The sequence below is a fragment of the Colias croceus genome, chromosome 12 (assembly GCF_905220415.1).
Source record: "Colias croceus chromosome 12, ilColCroc2.1".
In the NCBI taxonomy this organism is placed as follows: Eukaryota; Metazoa; Arthropoda; class Insecta; order Lepidoptera; family Pieridae; genus Colias; species Colias croceus.
This window is the reverse complement of record NC_059548.1, coordinates 6,005,405-6,022,278: the sequence shown is the minus strand read 5'-3', so window position 1 is coordinate 6,022,278 and position 16,874 is coordinate 6,005,405. Positions and strand designations below refer to the sequence as shown.

The 16,874-nt window shown below is 34.1% G+C and overlaps 1 protein-coding gene across 5 annotated transcripts in view; it reads left to right on the top strand.

Moving 5' to 3' along the window:
* The first annotated feature begins 6,796 nt into the window (after positions 1 to 6,796).
* LOC123696152 overlaps positions 6,797 to 16,874 on the top strand; it is a 77,686-nt gene continuing 67,608 nt past the window's right edge. For all 5 annotated transcript variants that reach the window (XR_006752044.1, XR_006752045.1, XM_045642201.1 and 2 more), the window contains exon 1: positions 6,797 to 7,166. The gene's annotated coding sequence lies outside the window, so the exon portion shown is untranslated. The remainder of the gene's footprint in view (positions 7,167 to 16,874) is intronic.

Sequence of the window (16,874 nt, the reverse complement as noted above, 5' to 3'; positions counted from 1 at the left end):
TATGTATGTATATTGTATAAGTTTGTGTGTACTATCTAATGAAATTCAAACCTTTGTATTTTAGAAATGATTGTAAACTTTCGAACTATATAAACTTATAAAATTCTGCTTCACCGCTATTCAAGTTGTTCACGTTGTGAAAATTCTAAGTTGAATTTGGTTTACGTTGATATTTTTATTTCCATACAAGTAAATAACATTTTAAATAAAATACTGTCTCATAAATTTAATATATGATTTTCATAAGGATAAAAGTCGAGTAGACGTTTCATGAGCACTTGTAAATCTGAAATATATCTCTAGACGATTCGCTACTTGGCATGAGCCCTTAAGAATACTTATTTAAGTTTTTCAGTACTTGGGAAAAGCAAGCGGGTCTATTAGACTGTATCCACAAATGAGCGTTGTCTAGCTCTCTAGAGGCAATACTTGACTATTTTTATTAACGGTAAAATTATATGAGTTTCATGGTTTCTTATTTCTGACGTAAACACACTTAAATTTAAAAGAAATAACGAATTTATATTTTTATTTCACGCATGATAAAACGTGTGTAATATTTTAATGATACGCTTTTCACGTCGCCGATTTGTATGTGACTGGTAGTTTTATGAGTTTATGTTCTTTTCAGCATTTACATATTATATTGGAATATATTATATACCTACTAACATTACCCTTCGGTGTGAACTATTCGATACCTACTAATTTATTCAATATTTAAGCAGTCACGTGTAAACACACGTAATAAACATTAACCCTTGTGTCTGTGATTCCGGGGGCTGAAGGGTTAGGTACTAATAAAAATTTCATAATGAAAAAAAAAAACAGATAAATTATAAATGAAATGGTACAGAATAAAACCAAAACGACATTATAATCTGGGAAGAGGTATTTCATTATTAAGTATTGTCCAACAATATCCTAGGTTGCCAGAGTTTACCACGATATATTGTCTTGCCATAAATAAAACAAAGCCGAGATCATAACTCAAATTCTCGCTGTGACAGCTGAAAAATAAAATGTATTTATTATAACGCGATCGGAAACGAAAAACGCTGAATGTTCCATACATTGAGTCTGATCTGTATACAAGTGGATATAGCCGTATAAATCTTAGCGGGAAAGTACGACAGTTCAGTATCTGTTGCGACATATTTGGCAAGGCTGAAGCAGTCGGACTAGCAGCCAACTGTGACAATGCTTTCCACGTATGTTGTATACGTTCGGATAACTTAAAAGCTTAGTACTTTACAAGATTTATACTCGACATCTGTATTAGCTGACGTATGAACGGATTTAGTTCGCAAAAGGTTCATATACAATGCTGCGGTTATCGCATTTGATACTTTCGACCTCTCGGCCTATTCTGTCGCGTATATTGTAACCGATGTATTGCGGTTATGGTACTGATGCTATTCTTGGGTTACATGCACTTTCGGCATATTTAGTTTTCTTTTAGTTACAAACTAAGGTTACAAATATAATATTCAGTTCGCTATTTTGTTTATTCAAAAATATCAGGATATCCGATCTCTGAAGACTCTAAAGTAGGATCGAAGCCAATTATAAAAATATTGGCTTAAATCCAAATGAAATCAACATTCTTAGTACTCCATTAGAAGTCTCAGTGACATAAACATTACACTAACTAGGTGAAAAGCATTCGAAAAGAAGTCACGAACAATGATAGCCATTTGCGATGATCGCTCAAAAGCCTGTACAGATAGCCGGGAATCGTTTTTACCAGACACAAAACAATCAGAAAGCACACGCGAACCAGCAATCATGGCTATTCATGATCCTGTCTCAATGCAAACATAATTGTTCACTCGAAAAATGTTACTTAATGTGAAAAACCCGGTACCGACGAGCGTTTTTTGATTACTTTTAGTAATTGCTGTCAATGCGGGAGCTATCGTAAATACGTATTAGTTTTTGTATCGTTTTAATTTGTTACCTGATAATGTTGTCATCATTTAATTAATAAACGAATTAAAAGACAGCAAATGAAAAAAACACGTCATGTACTAACCTAATATTAATTTGAGAAATTCGAGACTTCTAGAAGTTTTGAAGTAGCGTCAAGTACGTATATTTTATCATCATATCAACAAAGTATAAGCTATCACATACCAAAGTATAGGTATATTTACATTTATGTTTGCCCATTATGAGTGAGCTTTTAACAGTAATTCTTAAAGCTCTTATAAAAACAAATGCCCGAGGCAACGGAATATGAATTGACATTCGAGGCCTCAGTATTGCTCAGTCTATTTACTGAATATGTTCACCGTATGTCAACTATGGGTCAATGATTGAATGGCTCCGTTTACTTAACGGAGTACGCACTTAATTCAATGACCGATTACACAAATGGCAGCGACATTATATTAACCGTGTTTAAAGAAAGTATTTAGTAAGTTAGCCACATGATAGGGTCGGGAAAATAAGCACGTCCCAAACTTTACCTATTTCTTTGTTTTGTTTAATAAAACTGCGCGTAAAACACAAAAGTTTTAGCAAGACGATACTTTCGTTATTTGCAATTTTGTTATGTTGATTCTGTTTACACTTCATATCGCGTAGCGGAAAAATATTATCGTAGCTGAAATGACACTAAAGATTCGAATGACTACTAAAAAGGAAGTCGAAATTCGTTTGCTTTCGTTTTCTTTATAACGTTTTTAAGATGTTTTTATTAGCTTCTATCTCATCAAATATTTCCGTTTTAATATCCGTTATGTTCCAATGTTATACAATATGAGCAGTTTTATATACCTGAGTAAATGAAGGTACTTGAAATTTATATTCAGACCATTTCAAACAAAGCAATGAAACTCTTCTTCAAACTAATACAAACATCAGAAACCTTTACGTAACTGAGATACGTAATCCAGAACAATCTGTAAATATTAACCTCTACATATTGTGTACTATAAATAATAATTTTATTTGGAAGTTTTGCAAGTCACATAGGTACGTTGCTACCTAGTAGATAAGGGTAATAAAGCAATTTATTTGACGTGGCTCCGAGCAGCGGCCCGGCACCGTCATGAATATCAACGAGACTGACATCGGTTCCTTTATGCAAAACTTTAGCGACAAACTTACAACTTGGCTGAAGATACAGCGAATTAAAAACGCGATCGAGCGGCAAGTGGGCTTGTTCCGTATAATTCCACCGTATTGTTTTAGTTGCCAGTTTTGTTCTGTTCGATGTCGCTTTTCTTAATTTTCTAGAAAAGTTATTTGCTATTTATATTTTTGTAATTTTATTTACTTACTATGTTTAGAATTTAAACATTAAACATATCAATGTTGTTGTTTGTAGAAGTGAAAATTTTGATAAGAATATAAAACTAATAAAATAGGTAAGTAACTCAAATGTAATAAAATAACTTAAAATAAATATTTGATGTATTATGCTTAGGATCTACAGTTTTTAACTTTTTGATACATAGGGCATATTTTTGAAGAGAGCAGTGGTGGCTCAGTGATGAGACCTCGGACTTCGAATCGATAAGTCTGGGTTTCGAGACCAGGCGAGCGCACAGGAAATAAATTGATTTTTCAATTTATCTGCGCATGTTGTAATATCACCACTACTCGAACGGTGAAGGAAAACATCGTGAGGAAACCGACATGTCGAAGAATTAAAAAGCTCGACGACATGTGTCATCCGCCAACACGCACCTGGCCAGCGTGGTGGATTATGGCCTGTACCCTCATAGGAGGCCCGTGTCCCAGCAGTGGTAACGTATATGGGCTGATGATGATGATGATGATTTTTGAAGATTGTAAGTTTTAGGAACATGTGTTTTTAAAAACTGAACGTCAGAAATTTTCCTGATAAATCTAATTTTCTTGAACATTCTCAAGGATCTCTAAAAAGTTCAATGTTATTGATAAGAGTTGTGCGTGACCGTCATTTTAATCTGGACGATAAAACACATTATAAATTATAATTGAAAATCTTATAATGAAAACTTAAAAGCTTTAAGTCTTATTTGTGTGCTTCATTTTTATTTAACCAAACTAAGTACCTTTACCCTTTTAGTATGGACATTTTGTTAGATAGTTATAGTTTAATTTTAAAGTAACTAACATGTTTAATAATAAGTTTATTACTAAAATATAATATTTATATTCTACAAGAGCATAAACTATCCACTTTATCCACATATTATTTATGTAGAAATGTAGATTGTAGGTAGGTATATTGTACCATACTATTCGTCCATAAGTCCAAAATTTAATGACTTAATATTCTAATAATGTATATTTTCTAAGGTATATTTATAACTTAATGAAGATATTTATAGGGAGGGACGAATAAATTACACAACAATATATTGTTCATTTTCACGTGATACTGACCGATTTAATTATATGATAATAAAGGAAAGAATTAATAGGATTTGATTTTCATAAATATCCAAAAACATTCTTAGCATTAAAACATTTATAAAGATAAAGGTAAGTTTTTATTTCGGACCTACATTGTACATCTAAACATCAATTATCTATTTAGAGTTTTTAAAATAAGCTTCCGTTATTAATGGACTTAGTGGAGTTGGATTCTATCAATTTATATGAATGAAATATCATTACAATTAATACAATAAAATTAGTCAAATACGTAGGTTCTATGTTAAATTAATGGGTGTATACTATATGTACATACTTATATTATGTATTTAATATTTAAGTTTATATCAATTTAGATTTTATAGCTTCATATTTCACTTACTCTACCTATGATTATCTGATGAATAAAACTTTCATTAGTACCTAGTAGGTAATTAATTAAAATCCACATAATATTTTATAAACACTGGACGTAAAAAATGATATTGGGGAAGCATATCGCAAACTTATATTAATACGTGGAAGCTTACGTTTAATATAAGGAAGATGAATTGAATACACATTAGACCCTGTCAGGCGATGAACAGGCGTATCCACAAATAGCTTCGGATTTTGCTTTTAGCTTCGTTATCAAATCGAAACACGCAAACCGACAATCACGGCGGGTCCGATGAATGCACATCAAAATGTTTTAGCACTTCAAAATACAACTTCCGTGCTTCCCGAAACTAAAAAGTCGTTTACCGTCGATATTTTCGTAGAAGTGAACAATTGCGATCGTAATTGAGATTGCTTTTGTCTAATGAGTGTGTTACGATTTAAGTTTGCAAATGACTTTATTTGTTGGTAACTTTCAAAGCGCATTTGATGAGGTAAATTTTGCATCAAACGATGTGTAGTGTAAGGAATTAGGAATGTAAAAACTCTTGGAGATAAATATTTGCAATCTTTTTTTCAAAACGCAATTATTATATTGCTTCATTGCAAACTATTTGAACTCCTTCTATAGTTTCTTTATATCCTATACTAGCTGTGCTCCGCGGTTTTACCCGCAGTGCTCTGCTCCTGTTGGTCACAACGAGATGATATATAGGTAGCCTTCCTCGATAAATGGACTATCTAACACCTAAATAATTTTTCAAATCTGACCAGTAGTTCCCGAGATTAGCGCGTTCAAACTAACTCTTTAGCTTTATTCAGCTATATAATATTAGTGATGATATATAGGAACGTACAGTTATGAAATATCATATTTTGTAAAATTAAATTGTAATACTGAAATGATTTAAAAGAGCAACTATGGCGTTTCTTGCCGATTCTTCTCCATAGATACTGCTTTCCAAATCGGTGGTAAATGTTAAAAATATGTATTGACGTTTCAAAAGTGCTTCTCGAAGAAGTCTAATTGAATAAATAAATGTTTGAGTTTGAGTTTGAGTTTAGTATATAGATTCTATAAGCATAATATTATTATGTAGTTAGGTATCACATACATAATATAATATATAGTTTGTATACATTATACAATACAAAGTACAAACATATACAGCTGCTAAGTCCCACCGGTAAGTTAAACATGTTGGGTCTTCTCTAGAGTATTCCGTTTTAATATACCCAATTCAACACTATCTCAATAGTGCCGCAAAGGACGATATTGTTTTATCTTTGTTGTTCGATATCGTCTCCGATTAGTAGTGCTGAGAGGTAAATAAATATCACATAGTATCACCGGTGGGAAAATGCAGTACGAGGAATGTCGATTACTCATTACAATGTTATACGTTTTATAAAATATTCAAAAGAGTATAAACGTACCAATTAAATTGCAAAAAAAAATGACAATAGAGCACTATATCGCTCCGAAGTGTGCAAAAATGCATACTTGTTGTAAATAAGAATTATGTGCTAGAGAAACTTTTAAAGTTGAAATAAAAAATAAAAAAAAAACAAATATCCACCTATGCCGATTTATAACTGGAACATTATTTTACTTTGGTCCTGGTACCATTACCTGTTCCTATACCGTAACTTCAAGTTTCCTTAAAACATAGCCCGAGAGCCAGCTTCCGACTTCATCAAAGATAATTGGTAAATAAATTAAAATTAATGGCATGGAATCGGTTTCACGTGGATTAAAGTATTCGGAGCGTTGATTAATATTCTAACCCGGTATGAATAAGAACATCAAGGAAGCTATGCACAAAGGCGACATGGAAAGGGTATTAAACAGTGGCTTCGATAAACGGCCCAATAAGTTATGTAAAGCGCGGGTGCATCGCGTTACAACCCTAGGGGTTGGGGCGCATGCGTGTGCACGGCATATGCGGAATATTCAAGGAGGAAAGAGAAAAAAATTAACTTGTGAAGCCATTTTCGTCTATCAGCGCCCCTCACCCGCTCCGGCTTCTCGATGCAGAAAGCCTCGCGCGCTCGCGACGGGCTAACGTCGACTCTACCGCGCGCCCTATCCCTACGACAAACCTGTTTTCGGTACATGTGATTATGTTATTTCTAAAGTATTATTATCGTGCAGTGCTTTTATAGGAACTATAACGTGAACTAGTGATATTTGAACTTGATTACAACTGGGTTTTTGTACTTTCGTGAAGTGTTTGAAAAGTTTTTAAAGTTACTATAGAACTCGAAACTTTTCAAGATTGTTTCAAGTGGTTTTGTGTCGCGACTCATACTGGATTTGTTGGCAGATTAAGTAGAAATTAATTAAAAATTAAGTTTATTTTGTTGGTGAACTTATATCAGTGATAAGCTTATTGCTTGTGGTCATAAACAAAAAGGTGAGTAGAAAAAACAATTCTTGTCTAGGTATTTTTTTATTATAAATATTTGAAAAAATCTCTAGGTTTTACTTTATTCAGGCTGTGACTGCAAATTAAAATATTTACCCAACTTTTAATCATAGATGTAATTTATGTGTACATCATATAAAATAAACATATTCATGCGAAAGTCGTTTTTTACGAGGAATTAAAGCCAAGCGGTTTTAATTAAATTGATGATTATCAAATCATTCAACCATATAAGTTACTCTACGTACTCTACGCTTCAATAACAAATTGAATTCGTACGTTCCTTTTTCGTGTGTATACCTAATAAGTTTAAAAAGCTCTTAAAATAGTTAAAGAAGGGTTTCATTGTTTCGTTTTGTTATTGATGTTACAATAAATTTCGATGTAGAGACGCGGAGTTAAACATTGGAGTCCTAGTCGGATATTTTCAACATTTTATTTATAACTTACACATGGCCGTTACAACATAATATCTAAATGTTTTAAAGTTTTCAACTCGTAAATCATAGTTTAATATCTGTGGAGAAGCGCATTTTGACAATGTAATAAAAATTCCATATCGCTCCCAATAAATTATCGCAAGACATTCTTTTTATTGAAGTAACGAATGGTGAGATGAGTAATGGTGGAAGTTTTACCAATAAATCATGTTTTTCCTCGCGCATCCAACGTTGGGGTTGTATTTGGCATACGATGCTCTTAGTTTCTAGTTTGATATTCTTATCTAATGTCTGCAATCAATGGTGCGGAAAATTCAAAGTAATAGGTAGCTGCATACGGTGGAGACTGTTTCTTTTAATCCGACAGGCGGCTCTTTTGTAGCGGTATCGTGACTTCAATATTTGAAGGTTGTGATTAATTTTAATTTATTATTGCTAGATCCGTTGCGGTTTTTATAGATATTTCGACACTAATTTATTTCTATTGTTTATGTAATTTATGAGTTAATGATACCTTATTAGTGGATTTGATTTTAATAATTCATTGACTGTTTTGTAATTTATTACATTAAATAAGCTAGATTAGTTACCTATTAACTATTCTTGTCTTGCGTAGGTATTAATTTTTTTTCAATTCTTATTCTAATTAAAACTACCTAATTGATTATCAATATAATTATTATTAAAGAATTGTAGAGTACATTTCTTAATTAACGAAAAATACACTGACATTATTTTGATTAACGCGAGTAATCAGCCAATGAGATACCGATCTAACGTCCCAATATCCGATACATTAAAAAATTAGATCGGAAATTTCAATGTAATAAAAGCCAGAGGACCGTAAAGGCATTCGGGCCCGGTACTGGCAAAGAAATGGGAAGTGCTAAATGGACCAGTACTCGATGGGCCGTGAAATGACATGTCGGGGCTCACACTTGATGAAGTATTGTTTAGGACGCGTGGCTGCCGAGTACGCACTCCGAGCTCTGTTGATATTGGATTCCGGATTAAGCATAGCTTTGATTAAATGGACGAACGGCCCAGCCTTTTATCGATTCCAAATTTAAATTCAATTAATGAACAAAATCGGGATGGTTTACAACGGCTAAGTTTACCTTTGAGCGGAAGTGACACGGGATGTCCGTGAGGTTGATTAAATTGTAGTGTTTTATTTAGACGCCTCATCCCTGTTTAATTACTGTGTTTTTTATTTATTTATCGAATCGCTCTTGCCATAATATATAGAATAAATGACATGGGTTTTAAATACCCATGTGAATTAATTTAAATAAGGTGTAGTTGATCGATTATTCATACAAATGCGTGAGATACATGCGATAATATGAGAGTCGATATCAAGTTTTTCCAGGTTTGTGTGAATAAAAAGCGTCACAGGAATTATTGATGAATTGGTTTTTCCCACGTTACGGAAATAGGCGCTAGATCGCCACGCTCCACTACTTTGCTCTTTCACAATTGTCCTTTTGTTCATACTCGGCCTCGTCAGGATCTCAAAAGAGCGTATCTCCATTAAATTAATCTAGTTTGCCGCACTTCATTCAATTTCTGCTATTTGTTTCGGATCCAACTTTAGTTGAAACTTTATGTATTAATTCGTGCTAAACTTTTAATTACCTAAATTATAAAGTTAGATCTGAATATAACTTGTTTATGGGAATTAAAATTAATTCTGTCATTCTAATTAGGAGTTATAATTAAATGAATTAAACTAAATTATTGGTTTACTAAGTTCATATTGCATTAGGTAGGTATCTACTATTTACCTATACTATGTACCTATATGTTAACTAATTACGATCCAAATTCTAACTTTATGTTTTGGTCTTATTCGCATGATTCATGTATTATAATTATAACATTTAACATAGTAATTTAACAATGGGCAATCAAAGGCTTATAGATAATTCATACCCTTATGCGATCGGAAAAACAAAAACAAAATCTTTAATCCAGTCGTACCGGAGCAGGTTCGAGAGGGCATTGTGAGGAAGATTTTCAGTTTTTTCCCGAGGGCTATTAAACAATCTAGTTCCACTAAGTGATTAGAAACAGTGAAATTAGCAATTCTGTTCCTTTTCTCAAGTCAACGCTATCGAAGACCACCCGCGAAGGTTATTCTCAGCATAACAATATAGACTTTGTTGCAACGCGACAGAATTCACTTTATCTAGAGCTTTATAGCCCACTTATTCTACTGCAAAATTCTCTATAATCATCTTAACGTAAATACTTGCGTAAATAATTTCATAAATGACCAGCCGCATTGATGCTTTGAGCAGACCGGCCAAGATTGTAGCAATCTTTTACTATTATATAGTAATCAGAAATCCATAGTAAGGAATCTTTACGAGGTTCGTAGCTATGTTTTTAAAACGTCAAAAATAAAATTAAATGAATTCAAAATGTAATTGATTGCTATTTTCAATTTAATTTATTTAAAAGTAGAGCTGCAGCATTCGAATCTCATTAGCGACAGGAACAAAGAGTAAAAACTCAGAGTAATAAATTTAGCGAGGCTCAAGCCGAACGCTTACACTCCTTTTTAATTTGGTTGCTATTGTCGTGGTGTCCCGCTGGGCGCCGCCCGTCGGATTTCTTGCTAGGATTCCAGCTGCTTTAAACATTACATATTAGTCGATTACAAATGGAAATTAAATTTCAACTCCCACGGCCTTCAACAAAAATATTTGAAATTTTAATGTAAACAAGTGACATTATTCGATTTTGATAGCCGCTCGGAATGCCTCTTCAAATTATAGTACGCAATCAAAGAACAACGGCCCGCCGCCGATCCAACAGATGTGTTAAGTCACAGGTATCCATAAATCAAACAGTTTCTTGTGGGACTATTAAGAAAGGAGCAGCCACTGCAAAGATTTCGTAGAACCGATGTTTATTTTGACCGATCGAGGAGTTCGAAGGGTTTAGCCGCCCGGGGCCGTATGAGCAACGTGAATGACTTTGCATTATTATATCGCCGCGCTGAGCCTACATTTCGATAAAATTAATAGTTGTCGAGCTATCGATGGCAGCGATAAATTTGTCGGTGTGTGGAAAGGCACTAGATACATCAATCATCTGTTCGGTAATTGAAAACATGCAGCTGCGTTCCGACGATAAAATAATAAGCGGCGGAGGAGTTCGTTCATAACCATAAAGTGAAAATAATTTTTATTGTTTTCCGAAACGCGTTTCCAAATTTTATTATTATACGCAACACATGTTTCGCGACTAAGCCACAACTGTTTACAGAACGTGCCATTCGAGCCTGCTTTTAAATTCTCACATTAAAATAGATTTGAAAGAATCACTCGGCCCCTTTTTTACTTACGACAAATAAGCAGGTACTAATTTTTTATAACCGTAAGTTTTTACAAGAGCATGTGCTCTTGCATTTTATTATTATTAGTCCTATAACAATGTACCACTACTTTGGTTGGGAACAAAAAAGGCCGAATTGTTTCACAAAAATATTATTCCTACGATAAATTGAATTTACTTTTTAGTTAGGTAGGTAATAGGTATACCCTTGACGTTGAATTTAAAATCATGAATTTTGATATAGACTACCTAATTCATATTTTGATTAGGGCACAAAATTAAGTGGACATTATTTATTATCATTAATGACTTACTGACTTACTTGACTTAAGGTCCTATGGCCCCTATGTGGGGCAGAGGGCGTCCACAGTGCGCCGCCATCGCGTTCGGTCTTGGGCTACGCTCTTCAGCTCCGGCCACGTCAAACCAATCGCCCTAGCCTCCGCTGCCACGGAACGACGCCAGGATTGTCTTGGACGGCCACGCTTTCTTTTTCCTTGCGGAGTCCACTCCAGGGCTTGCCTGGGTATATGTAAGGTGTCCCTTCTAAGAGTGTGGCCAATCCATGTCCATTTACGGCGTAAGATTTGGAGGAAAATCGGTGTCTCGTGGCAGCGTTCCAATAGTTGGTCATTGGAGATCTTTTCAGGCCAGTAAATTCTTAGAATTTGTCGGAGGCAGCGGTTGACAAAGACCTGAATTTTCTGCGAGATATCTTTGGTGACTCTCCACGTTTCACTCCCATATAAGAGGACACTCTTAACGTTGGAGCGAAATATTTTTAATTTCACTCCACGTGTTAGCACTTCCGACTTCCATATGGGTCGTAGCTGCGCGAAGGTTGCCCTAGCTTTGGCGATTCTCGAAGCGATGTCCTCTTCGGTACCTCCAGTATTGGACACAACACTGCCAAGATACGTGAATTGCTGGACACGCTTTATTTGCTCTGGTCCCAGCGTCAGCGGTTGCTGATTTGTTCCCTCAGTGCGCATTTCCTGGGTCTTCAGGATATTAATTTTGAGTCCACACAGGGCAGCTTCACGTTGGAGGTCGTTTAGTTTGGATTGCATGTCAACGCGCTTATGGCTAAGCAGACACAGGTCGTCAGCGTAGTCCAGGTCATCCAATTGGTCGGTCAACCCCCACTCTATCCCACGTCGCTTTCCATCGTTGACTTTGCGCATAATGCCGTCCAGTACCACCAGAAACAGGAGAGGGGATAACAAGCAGCCCTGTCTTACACCCGCGCGTACATCATCTTGGGGGTGGGAAGCTGAGATATGGTCTTGGTGGGAACCTGGATGGGTGATCATTAATAGTTTAATTAATTTGTCTGAATTTAATGATTCGGTTCAATAGATGAATGTATGAATGTATATTAACTATGGGCTATGTATAAGGTGATTAGGGTGTTGGACTTTAATATAAAACTAATAATAATTTATGCATCATTATTACTCATAAAAGCTTAACGACGTTTTACAATCTGGACATGTTTATATGTTAATTTTATGTGATATATTTGGTTGGAAATTAATTTTTAATACGCTGATATCTATGCTCTTTGCCATTCAATATTCACTGCTTAAATTTAAATATTAAAATCAATTATATTAAATTTTATATTGGCAGAAGATATATTTCAAACTATAGAATATAGATATATATCGTAAATACCTATATTAACTTCCCAAGTTTATGTAACTTGATAATCAAATTTTCTCGGTAACAACTCCAGTATATCTTATGTAAATATACATTTTATTATGGGCTGTTTAAAAATACTGTTTACCATTCCAATAGTCTATTAGTCAATAAGGCAGGCGGCAAACGCTCAAAGTGTGAGAAAGAGTCGGGTCGCCTGCGCCCGCGCCGTGACAAATATAATTTTGACAGCCAGTGTGATATTTCGTGACCAAGTGTAAACGGCCTGTTTTTAAATTGAAAATGATTAGTGTCATTGTGACGATTTATTGTGTTTCTCTTATGCATACGGATATTATGAATAAGATGAATAAATATTGACAATAGTATTTAAGAGTTCCTGTAAAGTCGATATCATTCCATGCCTTATTCTATTCGTAATGTGAAACATAAACCGTTGTTGAAAGCAATTAACCAAGAAAACTGTAACACAACCCCGTATTATTACAAGAAAACTTCTCGAACTAAGATTACTAGATTATTCCATCTGTAAAATATTGTTAGAGCGTAGAGTTTACTCAGCTACGGTTACCCACGGTCGGACAATCATAACAACGATGTTATGATAGGAGGCGACCACAGACCTTTGTTTATTTTCAACATTCGACAGCTGGTTGAAGGAAGTGTTCATAGGGCAGGTGCATGTTATGATATCGGAAGAAATAACGCTTGCGTTGTTCTAATGGTAAGAAAAATGTTCTGTTTGGATATCTGTTGATTTATATTTATTGCGGTAGAAAAGATTTGGAATTGATAAATTTTGTTTGATAACGTATTCGATTATTGTTTGATAACATATTCAGTTATAAGCTTTGATTGTTTAGGGAACATAACAAAAAAAAATGCGAACTTTGTAATAAAATATTGATTTAACCGTTTAAGTATCCGTTAGAGCCCATGTTAAAAAAGCTGATTACATTACCTATTCGATAAATAATTCTGGAATAATATCAACTTGAAATTAACCACTTATAACAGTTTATTTAAATTAATATGATCCCAGTATAACTATATCTATAGCATACGCATATTAAAGCCATTACTATTCTATTCCAAGTGATCAAAATTCAAAACAGAACTTAATAAGTAAAGTGACTTCCTATTAAGCAACTGGATTGTTTTAAATGCATTTTGTACCATTTATGTGCATGAATTGTTAACTATTTTAAATAAACGGCAGTCGGCAATTAGAGGTGCCTTATTAGGAGGTTACTACTATTTGTGTATCCGATTGTCTATTCCTCCTTTTGGTTATTGTAAATAACAATTTGTGGGCTAGTTCTATATGAAATATTAATTTTATTGAAGAAGAAAGAAAGTATTATTATTAATATACCTTGACCGATGTCTGTAGCGCTTTTTTATGCAATGGTATTATTTCCTGAAATATAATTGAGAAATATGAAATTGAAATAGAATAAAATAACAAAAACAAAATTAGAGACATTTAAGTAATGAGATTTACAAATTATAGAGTTATAACCATAACCATAATATCATATACCTAATACGAGAATAAACAATTTTCTATTAACTAATATAATGCAGGATTAAGGGATTTCTGCTTAGCATTGTGGTCGATCAATCAAACAGTAATATTTCGATAAGCATTGATCTTAACGTTAATGCGTGTAAACTCTGTCAATCAGTCTCCATTATGTACAGCATGAAATTGAGTTCAAACATAATGTACTTAGGTACCTACATCAAATAATAATGTGTTCGTCATATTTGAAGAATACGAATCAAATTAATCTACATATGAGATTATACAGGGCATATAAACATGAGTGCTCTCTGCATCGCATCACTCACAAAGTCAAAATGAATATCTGACACAATCTGGAAAAGATCAGACTCAGGACTGAAAAATTACATTTTCCTTAAGGCACAAAGGTGCTTTAACATTATCAAAGTTCTAACGCTAGACTGTTACTATTTTAGTACAGTAGTTTTTAAAGACGAATTTCAATACAATTCTGTTATTTAATTTCACATAATACATTAAGCTGTTGAACGAAAATATAAATAACGAGTAGATTCGTTCTTATTAAATTTGTTTTTGTCACATCAAATTCTGAGAAATGCTTCCATCGAGCGCAGCAATAAATATGAAATATGAATGTTACTACTGTTATAATTGTACCAAATTCTCACACGTAGGACGTAGAACAATAATATTATTCTATTTGTTTAATTTATTACTTGACAATATTTCTTTTGATTATGTATTTTTTTATTTACAGGTTTTACTTGTGCCCGTTTTTTAAGAAATGAAGGAAAGGAATGTCTGTACATATTTTCTAAAATTAAAATGTAAAATTGACATGATTTTAAAAGAGCAACTATGGAGTTTCTTGCCGTTCCTTCTCCTTATAGGTGCTTTCTTTGCATGTTAAAAATAATATGTTATTACGAATAAATGCTTCTAGAAGAAGTCTATTATTTATTACTAGCTTCCGCCCGCGACTCCGTCCGCGGGGATGTCGGTCTTCGCGTGGATGCTTTATTTATCCATTTTGAGTACCTCTGACAATAACATCTTATAAATATCTATTGGACCCAATTCCCAAATACGGCTAGGCCTATAATAATACGCAACGTGTGTTCGCGGTTCTACGGAACAACGTCTATGGATAAAACTGAAAAATTAAGATTATTTTTTTTCTACGTATTTTTCCAGGATAAAAAGTATCCTATTTTACGCCCAGGATAATAAGGTATAATTATACCAAGTTTCATCGAAATCAAACCGCTAGTTTGCACGTGATGCCTTCACATACAGACAGACAGACAGACAGACAGACAGACAAAAATTTTTTTGATCACATATTTGGGTTTGGTATCGATCCAGTAACACCCCCTGCTATTTATTTTTTCAATATTTTCAATGTACAGAATTGACCCTTCTACAGATTTATTATATGTATATAGATTTGATCCAACTTTATGTAAAGGTAAATAGTTTAAGGAACTAATATAATCGTACCCAATTAAAAATGAAGGGGGGTAACACTTGCGCAAGGGCAATGCAGGTGCTTTTAAACAAGAATCATTACGTGACATCAAGTGTCGGGACTGCCTTTATTGCGTAGAAGTAACAGGATGTCATATATTCTACGTATTTGTCGGCTACGTACAAAGCTTCGTTAACACCTGTATGATAGTTACACGCTATATTACATTTACATATTTTTAATCAATAGTTTTCTTGTATGAAGGTTAACATGGGACTAAATATAGAAAAGCAATTTTAGCACCCTTGGGTTTTGTTTTTATTATAGCAATGAACTAATAACCAAACAAGTCTCAGTAAGTATTATCAATAGTTGAAGTACGACTTTGACAGTAATAATTTCCCATTTGCGGAAGGATGGAAGGATACTAAAATCCTGGCTTTACTATCAGCCAAAATTCAAGGTTGGTGTGACTCCCAGGATGCGGACGTGCGGGTGGATCGAAGTTTACTGCCTATAAAATCTTTATAGCCCATTGTCGACGATTATTATTTAACCCTCATGACTTATGAAGCAATAAATTCGATCTTTTCATAACCGTTGCGCGTTTTGGCTCTATCAGTGAAGATTGGATGTGAAAGTGAAAAATAATACGAAAAGTCAAGCTTCACGTATTTTTTTTTACACGCCGTTTATGTAATAAATAATTCGATAAATATACTCACACGTCTTTATTTGGTGGTGTCAAATTAGACACTAACGAAGTGGGCCCCTGCTGTAAAACACAATGATAGGCATCTATGGAATGAATCGGAGATAGCCGGTTGCCAAGGTAATCTGATTACTACACAATAAAGGGCTGATTATTATTACCTATACCTATAAATTGTGATATATTTGTAAACAAATGATACTCGAATTGTACATTAGTAAACATGTTTTGACTTTTGAACGCAGGGTTCAACGGTAAGAAGCTTTAGAACGTTTAATAAAGTACAATAAACTGGAACTCGAGTTCCATACGACGCTTTCTATTCACCATCCTTATAATGTATTCGTAATCAATGGCTCGGGGAGCAAAATAGCTATTCTGGAAATATCTACAGTCGGCGCGATTGTGTTAACTTATTTGTAATATCGAAGTACTGATTTTATAAGCGATGAAGCTGTCAGATAGTTATCGCGTCGTGTCAGCTGCGAGTTTCATGCCGTTTGCCATTTCTTTATCGTCGCTTTCTTAAGATTAAATG